The sequence below is a fragment of the Chrysemys picta genome, chromosome 3 (assembly GCF_011386835.1).
Source record: "Chrysemys picta bellii isolate R12L10 chromosome 3, ASM1138683v2, whole genome shotgun sequence".
Taxonomy (NCBI): domain Eukaryota; kingdom Metazoa; phylum Chordata; order Testudines; family Emydidae; genus Chrysemys; species Chrysemys picta.
The window spans coordinates 199,647,672-199,660,639 of NC_088793.1; the positions used below are offsets into that span (position 1 = coordinate 199,647,672).

Here is a 12,968-nt window from a genome sequence, read left to right on the forward strand (position 1 = left end):
AGTGCTATGACTATATATTGATAGAAAAGTCAAGATTTTCCATGCAAAAGATTGGCTGAGGAAAAGCACTCATTCTGTTATGGACAGCGCTGCAGATAGCAGGAGACAGGACTAAACTGTGCAGTCTGCAGTTATAAAAGAGCAACTCCCCTCAATGATTGGCATTTTCCCGGCCCCCAGTTGCTATCCTCGCTAAAAGCATATTGTGTTGGGATTCATTACCACGGGCCTTATATCAGCAGTGAGAGATTACCTGGATTCTCCATCGTATCAATTGGGCCGCCTTCACCGGTGTCAGGTGGCATTAGTTCACTGAAGTTAATGAAACTATCCTGATTCCCAGCAGCTGAGGATCAGGCCCATAGAATCGATCTTCGAAAAGGTTGCAGCGTTCTAGGAGGGTGTGGTTAAAAGGCAGACGGATACATCTGATCGAGCACACTCACTCTTAGGGGTCTGCTAGTGAACACTGCAAGAGGGTGTTCGTTACATTCCCATGTTCTTACCGTGTATTTCTGAGCCATTCATCTTTTTTACCTGATCTGTCATATGCTTGCTCCTAGCCCAAAGGTGACGTTTTCTACAAAGGTTGAGCAAAATCCTTTCAACCATGTTTTAGCTCGGAGAGGATGAGAAATGGTTCGCTTTTCCCCATAGGAAAACAGTCTAACTACACGAGAGAGAGAGAGTTACAGCAAAAAAATAGCTGAAGATTGAAACCTGCGAAAGATTGAGGGCCAAATCCAGCATCCACTGACGTAAATGGGAAACCTTCCAGTGACAGTCAGTGAACATTGGACCAGGTCCATGGGCCCAGCTCCACAAAGGTATTTAGATTCCTAAGGCCCCTTGATTTCAATGGAAGTTAGGAGCCTAAATACCTTTGTGGATCTGGGCCATAGTCCTCACGAACAACTAGAGCCTTTGCTTGTTTCCAAATAAAATGGCTTGCTTGAAAGTTGCATTCAGAGCATGGTCAGAAGAAAAAGTAATCAATAGCATCAACTCAGAGACACTGAGCACCTAGGCTGTTACTGAATATAGTGGGAACACTGTTGAAAATCAGACTATAAATCCATAGTGGGGTAAATCTTTTCCCCTGCCTCTACAGATGCAGTGACTCCACTTCCAGCAGAACCAGTGCTGTTCCATGTGCAGAGAGGAAGGGGGCAAATGCCGAGGGGCCAAGCAGGGTGTGTGCATCTTCTACCACATGTAGAACTCCTAGATTGATCCTCCCATCTCCCACAGAGAGGGAACCCCATACTAGAGATGGGACAAGTGAAAGTAATTGCAGGCATGGAGTGTCCCCACCACCGCTGGACAATTCTACACAGAGAGGCCACTCACAGGCCAATATTCAGGTTGTGGAATTCACCACCAGAGTGTTTGCCCCTACATGCACACTTAGAGCCCAATTCTCTGAGTCTACCCAAGTCGTTTACACTAGTGCAAAGTGTCACCAGATCAGAATGTTATTTTACACTCATATTGCACTGGTATAAATGACTACACAAGATGCAGGGAAAGAAGAATCTGGGGTTAGTGTGAAATTGAACATAGAAGCCAGCACAAGGTCTATGCAACTAAATCCTCCTTAAGTTTCATTGTTTTACAAAATAGGGCCTATACCACAGCCCCAGTGCCATTTCTATTTCTTGGGCGGTATTTGTGTTTCAGGATCTCACAGTATAGTATGTGCACAGATTTTTTTCCAAGTGCTATTTTTGCCACAAGTTACAAGCACGGTAGGTGTAGTTCCATTGATTCCATACTCACAATTAAATAGTCCCTCCTGGAGAAACTTTGGTCTCCCATTAAACGATGTCAGCTGAAGGAGTTCCAGCCTTAAAACCACTGATAGAAAAACATAGTACATATGTAATACATGATGGACCTCTTTTATGAGCTGTATCTTCAATCGTAAGGAGACACTTGTGAACTCACTACTATACATGCTACACTCATGTACATTAATGTTACACTAGTGATCAATCGGTTTAAATACTGAAACCCATTCATTTTCTGATCGTGAAATTATCCTGCAGTGCTTTATACAAGGACAAGAGAATCCAGCGCTCAGATGTTCAGTTCACATAAACCCCAGTCTGAACTACCTCCTGAATGCGCTAAATTGCACTGCGAGTCTCCTAAGAATCGAATATTCTTTGCTCTATTTTGTTTCTGGTCAGCCAGGAAATACCACCATGATTCTTGTGTGCAAGGAAACGCCACATGGCCAGCTGATGGTAGTTCAGTATTTTCTGCTTGCTCTGGCCAGAACTAGAAAAGGTGTCGGCATGAAAAAAAAAAGGGGTGTTTACTGTTCAGTGTTAAAAGAACTTGAAGGATCAAACTGAATTTGGGGCAGAAGTGTGGTTTTTGTTTTTTTTTTATCTCAAGGGGCTCCCTTCATCCTTAATGTTGAAGGTTTGGTAAATAACAAAGGACACCTACCGTAACCTCTCCTGCTTCCAGTCAAGTCAAAGGTAGCTTTGCCATTAACTTTCAACAGGAACAGGATTGGGCCCACGAACAATGTTTACCCTTATTGATCACAAAGGAAGGTGAAATTGTAAGTGTGAATAAAGCCCAAGGTGAGTTATGATTCTCGTACTCTCATGAATGGACATTCAGAATAAACACAAGAGCTTTCGTTTCACCATTATTTTGTTCACGGGGCGCATGTTTATGTTTTGGTTTGGTTTGATTTTTTTAATCTAACCTGTGTCCTTGGTGTCTTTCTATCCAATCTTCCTTTTTTAATTGTTATAATAGACAGCTGCTTTAGCAAAATAATTGTTGTTCCCTTAGTGATGCTAATGTTGTCAGAGGAAGAAACAAACCCATTTAGCCAAGTATTTTATGGTTGTGTTTGATGGTGGGTTATATGTTCCTGTAATAGTTGCTCATGGATCAGTAGTAATTTCAACTGAGGAGAGCAGCTGTTTAATGTGTTGATTTACAAGCAAGTGGGCAAATGTGCTTTTGTGAGGATAAGGTCAGAAGCAACTTCTATGGCGTGTGTATAAAGATATAGATATAAATATAGATGGATAGGTATAAATGTCTCCCTAATTCTGACTCTGAAGTTCAGTACCAAAGGAGTGAAGAGAGAATGTACTACAGTGTTACAGGTGGAAATAATTAACCCAGTAGTTACTAAACCAGAGACAGTAGCTCTCAGAAGAGATGGGCAAAAAGCACTTTGGTTTATTAAGTTTAGTGGCTGTCCGTGTGAAAGATCCCATAACAGTTTTGGGAAAGTGTAAAAATAACTCTGTCCGATGCTCTTCCTTTCTGAACACAAATTACATTAGGACCGGATTTTCAGAGAGGCGATGCACCTACAGCTTCCATTAACTCCAGGTGAGGTTAAAGGTGACCAGCCCTTCTAAAAATCGAGGGCAAAGCTGGGTGAGGCATTACTGAGTGCCCAATGTCTGCTACTTTTTGCCAAGAAAGCAGCTACACCACCACCAGCTAACTCGTTTTCATAAAATGTTTCCCCATCCAATGTACATGTTTCCTCAACTCTTCCCCTCTGGCTGCAGGCGTTAGGGTCGTTTTGTTAATTTGTGCTCAGAATATCTTAGAGAGATATGTGTATTTAAGGTGGGGGATACTATCTTGTATTAAACTAAGTTGTTGGGAGATAGTATGGGACCACTCACAATTACAGTCTGAATCAGACATATAAATTAAGGGTTGGCGTTCAAGCTTACCTCTCATCCGAGCAAGCTTTGCATTGCATTCAGGTCCGTTTGTGGCATGTATTCATGATACACCACACGCTACTTCTAGGGAAAGAGGCAAAACAAACAAAGCCCCTCGCCGGTGTGTGGTATTAAGATTTTAATGGCATATATCGCTTGAGATGACTATTGATCCTGAGTAGCAAAGGCTATAAGACATCTACCCCACACTGACACATGGCGTGTGAGTATATGCACCCACAGTTTATGTACACATACACACCGGTTACATCCATGTCATAAATGATAGAATTGGAACAGGCACGCTTGCCCCCTCCCCATCTCTGTCACTGAGGTCAGAGAAGTCGCCTGACATACACAGGGGAGAGAGATCGACCACTTCCCAGCAGCTCACCTGTGCGCTGTTCTCAGCACAGACAGAGCCATGCTCCGAAGCAGAGCGCGAGCAAAGTGTGAAACCAGATCTACTGGGGCCACAAGTCTTTGCGCTCCAGAGTCTGGCTTTCTGCAGTTTTTGAAGCTCAGCGTTAGGTACTTTTTCTCCCCTAACTACACACGGCGATCGATGGGGTGGGGGCGCAGGAGGGGTGAAAGGTTGGGGGGGGGTGTTAGTATTTCAAGTCACTCTTGCTATTCCTAGATCATTTAACTATGACACAAAAGACCTCCCCTTCTGATGATCATACGTGTGTCTAGTTGGCATCTCTTGAAGCTCGAATGACAGCTCCTGCTCACCATCTTGGTACCCGTGATATGGATAGTGAGACAGATGCAGTCTTAGCTGTAGTGTTTTACATTGCACTTTATTTACCGGTGCCAACTTGTTTCCAGAAAACTACTGCAACGCAACACCCCCCCCCCCCCAGTGATAAAAGTGTGCCAGTTACATGCCGGGGGCTGGTTCGTTACCACGGGAAATTGTAGGTTAACCCTTGCCTGGTGTGAGGTAGCTGTGTAAATAAATCTGTGAATAAATAAATAAAAGTCTTTAAGGTGCCACCAGACTCCTTGTTGTTTTTGTAGGTTAACCCTACATTTTGTCTGTCTAAACCGTCTAACATGCTCACCTGCAGCTGGAATAGTCCCGTGTTACAGCCATTTATTTAACTAACCCTCGGCACGTGGGACCAATGGTCCTCACAAATTGTCCTGTGGGAGCTGACCTCTTTCAGCTGAATAAAACAGAGCGTGGAAAAGGCTTTTGCAGCCTGCTACAGGCCCCTCGAAAAGCCAGGAGGCAGAGAGCGCCTCCTGCTGCTTTGCCCTTAGCGGGATTATTCCAGCAAGCTCAGAACCTGACTGAACAAAGGTCGACCTTTTGCTGACTTACATTTGTGTGTGCAGTGTGGTGGTAGCCCTGTTAGCCCCAGGCTATTACAGAGACAAGGTGGGTGAGCTAATATTTTTATTGGACCCACTTCTGTTTATTGACTTCCCAGTTCCCACAGATCCCTGAAGACTGGGAAGCTTGTCTCTCTCACCAGCAGAATCTGCTCCACTCCAAGAGATTACCTCACTCCCCTTCTGTGTCTAACGTATGTCAGGGACACTGCACAAGATCTCAGGAACGTGAACCAGGATTAACAAGCAGCCCCGGAATCGGTGAAGCAATGACCTCGTCTGTCTTTTCCAGCCAGGAAGATAAGACAGCTGGGGAAATGTATCCTATTTACCAAACAGCCTGTGGCTCTAGAAATGGCCAAACCCGAGGAAATTATTCCACCAGCACCTGGGTGGTTTAAAACGGTGCATCCAAAGGTAAGTGAGAATCCGGGCTAAGAGATTTCACAGCGCACCCAGCCTGGAGTCGAGAGCCCTCACTGCCAATACCCTTCTTGCCGTTGACACTGGCTCTAGGTACGCAAGTGGCAATTTAGAGCTGAGTTTGCAGATTAAAGAGACGCCTGAATTTCGGAAGGCGGGAGAGGAGCTGCTGTTGGTTGCACTCAGGAAAAGGGCCGCAAGATCAAAATAGCTGATTAAAAGCTTGTCTATTCAATGGACTGTCCCTCTCTGAGCCGCTCTCTCCAGCGTTTATGGCAAGACACTTTGCTCTGGTGAAGAGCTAAAATGGAATTCAGTATTATTACCCATTAAAATACCCCTTCTTCCACAGCTGGGGCCTAGCCCTTCCCAGCCACTTGTAAATAGAAGCCTCCATTGAGGAAAGCCCTCTGAAAAATGTGAATGAATTTCTTCGCCCCATTGAAGTCAATGGGAAACGTCTCCTAGATTTCAATAGGGCCAGAATTTCTTTTGAAAGGGAATACTTCCAACAAGTGACAGTCGCCATAAACTGGCTGAAGATGGTGATAATCAAAACTAGGAAGCATCCTAATTAAAGAACCACCAAACTCAACTTGGTTAGCCTAGTAATCCTGAGGCTGGAGTCGATATAACCCAAATTCAGGAACAGAGAATACCCACGCAGCTCTTATAGGCACTGTGCTTGTGTACCAAAAGCAATCCTCTGAAATTTCTTCACGTCAGCGGGGAGGTCAGAAATAGCTCCAGATAATTAAGGCTCAATATTTCTGAATTGTCAGTGTTTGTTATTTCAGAAGCTACAGAACTGTGGTGGTGGTTTTTTTTTTAAATGCAAAGACAGCAGACATTTGCCTCTGCTCCATTTGAGCAGATGTAGCAGTTTGAACGCTCGCTCCCAGCTGGAGAATAGACATACTCTAAATGTTTCCTGGTTTTCACTGTTAATAATAAACATCATCTTCTTTTTCCAGATTTGTGTATTTATGGATTAAGGGTGGTTGGGTTGGGCGGGTGATCTCCATTTAACATCTTTCTTCTGCTTCTCATCGGAGCTCTAAAGCTCCTCGCTGCAGTGTCATTTTCAACACAAGGTCAAACATATAAACACATTTTATTGTTTATAGTCCAAGTAAATACAAACAAATAATATTAGCAACTAAGTATCCACACAGAATATTTTGTAAAATCAACACAAACATGTTAGCTGTTTTTATACAAAATACTGCAAAGCAATTTGATAAGATCAAACAGCTTCAGATGCTTTGCGTTTATCATTGTCTTCTTTTGGCAATCACAGTGAAATGTTTTATAGTGTAATTATTTTTCAGTGTTAGAATACAATTCTCCCAGTGCCATCTCTATTAATTTATGTTTAACAGACGATGTTTGGGATGAAATAGTGTTAGGAGTTTGGGGGTTTAGTATAGAAACTATTATGGGCCATTTTTGATCCATACACTAATACCTCCTCAAATGCCTTCTTTTTCCTTACAGAGACAAGGTGGGAAAGAGATATTCTGTTTGTTTGGTGAGAGGGACAAGCTTTCAGGTCTGGGTCCTTTTTCTTCATATTGTGGCGTTTCCATTTTCTTATCTATTACTGTACGGGAAAGGAGATTTTCCCTCTACAAGGAAAAGCTTGTAAAAAATAAAATCGGGTATTAAAATAACTGAGATGCTGGTAGCTGTTTTAAAATTGCTTTAATTCTTTTGTATAAGTCTCCTTAATGAAAATATTCTGGCATTTTTTACTAGCACCATTCTTAGGCGATAGACCCTGCCCCTGAGAGTTGTCACTGGTTGGAGCAAGAGCAGAGGGATGTGGGTTAGCAATGATTTAATAGATTTACCTACTGCTAAAAATAATATTTTTGTAAATGATTTGAGGACGAAACTTAGTAACTTCACAGCGAAACTGACCTGACTATATGAAACAGTGTTTCCTTGGCGAGTTTGTGGTGTGTGACTTTCGGAGTTTTTACTGATGTTTTCGGTATTTAATTAGCACTCGTCTTCTAGCTTCTATTTTATTTCCAAAATAATGTTTAGGTCTGTAGGCGGACAGAGAACAGCATAACGCCTCTCCATATGAGTTAGCAGTTGCCAGACCGAGTAGTTTAGAGGGCCAAGGGTGTCTGTCACTGACTGAAAGGTGAACGTGATTTACAGTCTCATTTCCAAACTTGATGAAGTGGAACTGAAATCTCCAGGTACTGTCAGACGAGACACGGTAAACAAAAAAGCCTTCAGCTTTGGCCCTGTGCTGCTTTAGTATAAGGTTTAGGGCACAGCTGTTGGTATCCTTGTTTCATAGTATCAGCCTTCCGTTATTACTGGATGAAGAACAGAAAACGTAATTGTGCCAGTATTGCTAAAATAAAAATCAGTTTATCTAAAGCCACACAGCATTCAGCTCAAAGCCTAGATAACTGTTTTTTTTAAGTGTCTCTTCCATTAACTGACCACTGATCCCTTAAAAAAAAAAAAAAGGCGGCAGTTGGATGCGGCAAGTCATACTTCACAAGATACAACATGCAATACACCGAAAAGGGGGAAACTGTTTGTTTTAAATTATTCCCCTGGGTGCTAATGCAACGCGAGGGAACACCACAGGTGTGTTTTAATGTCTGGTAACTGTATTAAAATATTTTAATAAATATTTCTGGTGAGACCATTCATGTAAAGAAATTGCTGATTAATATAAGTGTTTGATGGACTGGAACTAAAGAGACAAGGCTCCTTTGCCTATAACAGCTACGTTAGAAGGCATCATAGAAAAATATAATCTTGCTTTCAGCCTCCGCTCCTTTGTCTTGTGTAATTATTTAAACGTGTGCAAAGTAAGCATGAGAAGACAGGACATGGGGCTAGATGGACCATTAGCCTGACCCACTATAGCCGTTATGTTCTTATTGGCACTCACTTTTCTAGCAGGGGTAAGTGACTCAATGGGTGCAAAATGCCACCAATCGGATTTGGTAGTGTCCTTGCCTAGGTGTAAATGCAGTGCTTATTTTGTGCCAGGGCTAAGCCTCTACACCTCCCCGTTAGGCAGTTGTTAGCACAAACCGAGAGGTGCAGGCAGGAGCCGTCAGTTAGGAAAGTTTTTTTAAAAATTGCTTTCATTACAAATTCAGCACCGTGTAAATGGTTACTTAAAATGCAAGGCAATGGAGAGTCGGGTCCAGACTATAAAAATACACAAATTAGAGCACACAAGGTATTAGTTTCACTCGGCTTCTCTACACACACATTTTACACTGATTTAGTTAGATCAGCTTACAAAATAAGAGTTCAATTAGTGCAAACCCCTAGAGTCGACGCAGTTTTACTGGTAATAATGCGATCACGGAGGTATAGCTTACTTTTACCTAAACCTTAAAATATAGGTATACCCACGTCGGTATAAATGCAGCCCTGACTAAACCGCTGTAGTCAACAATAACGGTGTGTGGACCAGCCCTAGGACTCCGGATTTGCCAGTAGTATGTTAAATAACGCAAGCAGACATCTATTTTCTGAAATGTTAGCTGTGCTAGCAGCACCACCTCTCTGGAGCGATGCATGGGACTGTCCTGCTCCCGGTCAATTGAAAAATACAGGAAGGCCAAAATTAAAACCGTTGGGAGTTTAGCAACACCTGTTGGGGCTGTTTGATCTGGGAGTGGAACTACCCGAAGAAGAATACGGGGTAGAAGGAGGCTGGTGCATAGGCGCAGATGGAAGGGGGAGAATGTAAGGCCCTTGGTGGGGGTGGGAAGGGGTGGAAATGGCACAGAATGGCCACAGAGGCTTGCAAGGGATTGACATGCAAATGACCATTGTTATTCTGTTGTTCAGCTGGAAGAGCCCGCATTTCTGGGCTCGCGGCAGAGGCCGTTTCGTGGCCAGGCAGCGGGGGAAGGAGGATCTCTCTGCTGGAGGGCGGCGGGGCTGAGTTAAAGGGGGTTATTTAATGCTGGTGGGACCCCGGCCCCCATGAACCGCTCGGGGCCCGGAGCGCTGCGGGGGCGGGCTCCGGGGAGAGTTAAATCGGAATGACTCGCTCAGCAGTCGGCGGCGGGGGGGGGAGCAGGGCCAGCCTCCAGGGTACCGGCGCGTGGCCTCAGCCCCGGGGCGGCGCGTGCGCGACAGGGTCCGGTCCTTGCTCTGCCCTGGAGCCTTCCTCGCTGCGGGGCAGCCCCGCCCGGGCAACCCCGGGGATACAGGGGGCAAGAAGGGGAAACCCAGGGGCAGCTTCAGAGGAACAGGCGGCCAGGGGGGTAGGAAGGTGGAGATGAGGAGGGGAAGCCCCAGAGGAACGGGGGGGGGGCAGGAAGTGGGGAGGGAAAGCCCCCCAGGAACAGGGGGAGAGGCTCAAAGGAACAGGGGGGAGGGGGAAGCCCCAGAGGAATGGGGGGCAGGAAGTGGGGAGGGGAGCCCCGGAGGAACAGGGGGGAGGGGAAGCCCCAGAGGAATAGGGGGGCAGGAAGTGGGGAGGGGAAGCCCCGGAGGAACAGGGGGGTCAGGAAGTGGGGAGGGGAAGCCCCGGAGGAACAGGGGGGGAGAGGCTGCCCCAGAGGAACAGGGGGAGAGGCTCAGAGGAACAGGGGGGAGGGGAAGCCCCAGAGGAATGGGGGGGCAGGAAGTGGGGAGGGAAAGCCCCAGAGGAACAGGGGGAGAGGCTCAGAGGAACAGGGAGTGAGAGGGGCAGAGTAGGAGCCAGGTACACAAAGGAGGTGCTCAGGAGAGTAAGCAGTCCACAGCGCGAGCGAAAGCCGAAAGAAAGGAGAGTTCATTTCCACACAGGCTGGGCTGGGCCAGAGCTCGCAGAGGGAGAGAAGAAGAGAGAAATGGGATTCTCAGAAATCTTACCAGCTCCCCAAAAGAGATAAAAGAGCAAGAGCTCAGGTATGTGGGTAAATCATTTATACAATGCCAGACTCTCATATACCATGGAGTAGGAGGTCGTATAAATCCTGGATGAAATAGACACACTGTGTTAAGACATCTGTATAGAAAAGTTAACCATGGCCCAATTAGGTTTTATTTGTTCCCTTATGTAACAGGAGAATTTTAGTTTAAACAACACAGTTTAACATCATACGTCTGCCACCTTAGGTACACGTGCATCTGAGATAAAAAAATTAACACATACCTGCAAAAGGGAAGAGTTCAGGTTGACCAGGAACAGATGTATTTGAAGAGAAAACTGTTTTACAAAGTAGCTTTAATATTCAAAGTATTACAAATTATTATTATTATTATATATTTTTTTTGGCATGCGGAGCTGGGAATTGGTGGTGCAGTGACCACAGAGACAAAGTTTCAGTTGGGAGTTCTCAAAAGTTGCTGAGCACCATTGTAACAGTTTGGTTTGGATGTTAGTTCTCTTGTAGTTCCCTATAGGTTTTTGGAACAAGGAGACTGTCCCAACTACTACATGATTTTTCTCCAGGGGTTGACTTTGGTACAGGGCAGACATTGCCCCTTGTTCTCTCCTCTTCTTCTGTCTAGACAGCCTTGCCTAGTCCCAAAAAGACACCATGTATCTCTTTCTCCTCCTCCAGGAGGTGGCATCAGTTTTATAGATCCCTCTCTTGTGGCTCCCTCTTGTGCCTGCCGGGTGGCCAGCTGCTATTGTGAGTCCATGGTATTTTACTGAAGAAAAACATCATAAAAAGGAAAAACACATCAGTCAATGTGAATCTGACCTGCTTACGACCTCCTTGCACAGGACCCTCACCACTAGCCCCACTCCCCATTTTCTCCAATCCACCCAGACTTCTTGTCCCTTCTCGACTCCTCTTCCAAAACATACTAGACTGGCTCCACCTTTTCAGTTCTTCCCTTTACTCCCCGGTGGGCACAGCGCCTCCCCACTCCCAACAAGATCCACTATCCCTTCAAAGTGGGTCTCTACTCCCTGATTCCATTTCTCTCACTCCTGAACCATACCAGACAGACCCGCTCATCCTTGAAATCCTTTGAACTCTGGCTCTAGCCACTAGATCATCCTAAGTCACTAATGCTCTCTACCTGGCTACAGGTACTTCCTGGGGAGATGAGGAGCATTTCACAGAGCTCCCGTGAGCAGTAATTTTAAAGAACACCCATTAGATGTCAGCCCTTGAGTCTCAGGAAACTGAGTTGAAAGGGATGACACCTTTGGTTGGTGTACGTCACTGGTTTGAGGCATGGTGAACAGGTGCATTGGAACAATTTGTATAGTGGGGGTGCTGAAAATGGAAACCGTATATTTGGTTGTTATTACTACTTCAAGCCAGGAGGTGCTGTCACACCCCAACGCCCCTAGCTCCAGCACCCCTGACAGTGAAGCAGACTCACCAGAAACCCGTCTGTGACAGTGGGTTCATTGTCCATTAACCTGTGGAAGTGGAATTCATTGGCGGCCTGACTGCAACACTGGATTCAATGGCCATTTACCTGTAGGAGCTGATTGCACTGTCAGCATATGTTCATTTTCCTTTTACCTGTGGGAGATGATTACAAGATCAGTAATATTACCAGTCAACATCCAACCTACCTGTGGGAGCGGAGCTCCCTGTCCACATGTTTGTAACAACTGGAGTCTTTGTCCACTTAGCTGCATGAGGTGTGAGTTGTTTTGAGCAGGGGGGTATAATTAATTGACTTAGGGGAAGAACTGCTTTTTACAGCAAATGATTTATTTGAGAGGAGGAGGATTAAGCCATGTATCCCGACAGAACCCATTCCCTGCTTGTTGGAACTTAGCTTGCTGGAACCCTACCCACCAGAGCCATGCTTGACCATCCCTGCTATTTTGAGCTAGATGCATAGACCATCACCAATTGGCCCATGGCCATAGACACAAAGTCAGGTGCCTGCCCAGCTGCTGTTGTGGGCCCACAGCAGCTTGCCAAAGAACAATCTTGGTTTTGGTGTAAAGTCACTGGCTGGTGACTTGAGGCAGGCGACTCGCCAGCAACGGGCCAGTTTGGGCAGGGTTCCTTGCCCACTTATACGTAACAGTGGGGATCATTGCCTGCTGGCCCGCAGGCATGGAGCTCACTGGCAGCTTGTCCGTTAAATAGGAGAGAAGGATGCAGATCCACTTGTTGTGGCAACTCATCTCCCTGGCAGCTTGTCTGTAACAATGGCGGGAAAAAATGTCAATGTACCTGTGTGAGATGACGGTTGGTTTCGGGAGGGAGCAGCATTAATTCATTTAAGTGAAGAATTGATTTGTAGGGCAAACGATTTATTTGTGGGGAGGAGGATTAAACTATTTATGGGGGCAGAACGTAGTCCCCTGCCTATCAGGGCCCCCTGCCTGTTGGAACTGGGCTTGCTGGAACCACCCCTGCCAACTTGAGTGTGGTTTCCTCCATAGTCGGTTGCTGGTTATCCCATGGCCCAAGGCTCTGTCCTGTGCCTGCCAGTCTGGCCCAGCTCCTGTTGTGAGAAAACATGGTCAATGTAAACATCACCGGCTGCTGGCTTGAGGCAGGGGGCTTGCCAGCA

General features: G+C 45.6%; 1 long non-coding RNA gene across 1 annotated transcript; it reads right to left on the reverse strand.

Annotated features, from left to right (window-relative positions):
• Nucleotides 1-540: 540 nt before the first annotated feature.
• On the reverse strand, nt 541-3,828 carry LOC135982569 (uncharacterized). Its single transcript, XR_010599980.1, has 3 exons — nt 3,726-3,828; nt 1,780-1,857; nt 541-670 (listed from the first exon to the last, which is right to left on the reverse strand). It is a non-coding gene; the product is annotated as an uncharacterized LOC135982569 (long non-coding RNA).
• Between the last annotated feature and the right edge of the window lie 9,140 nt (nt 3,829-12,968).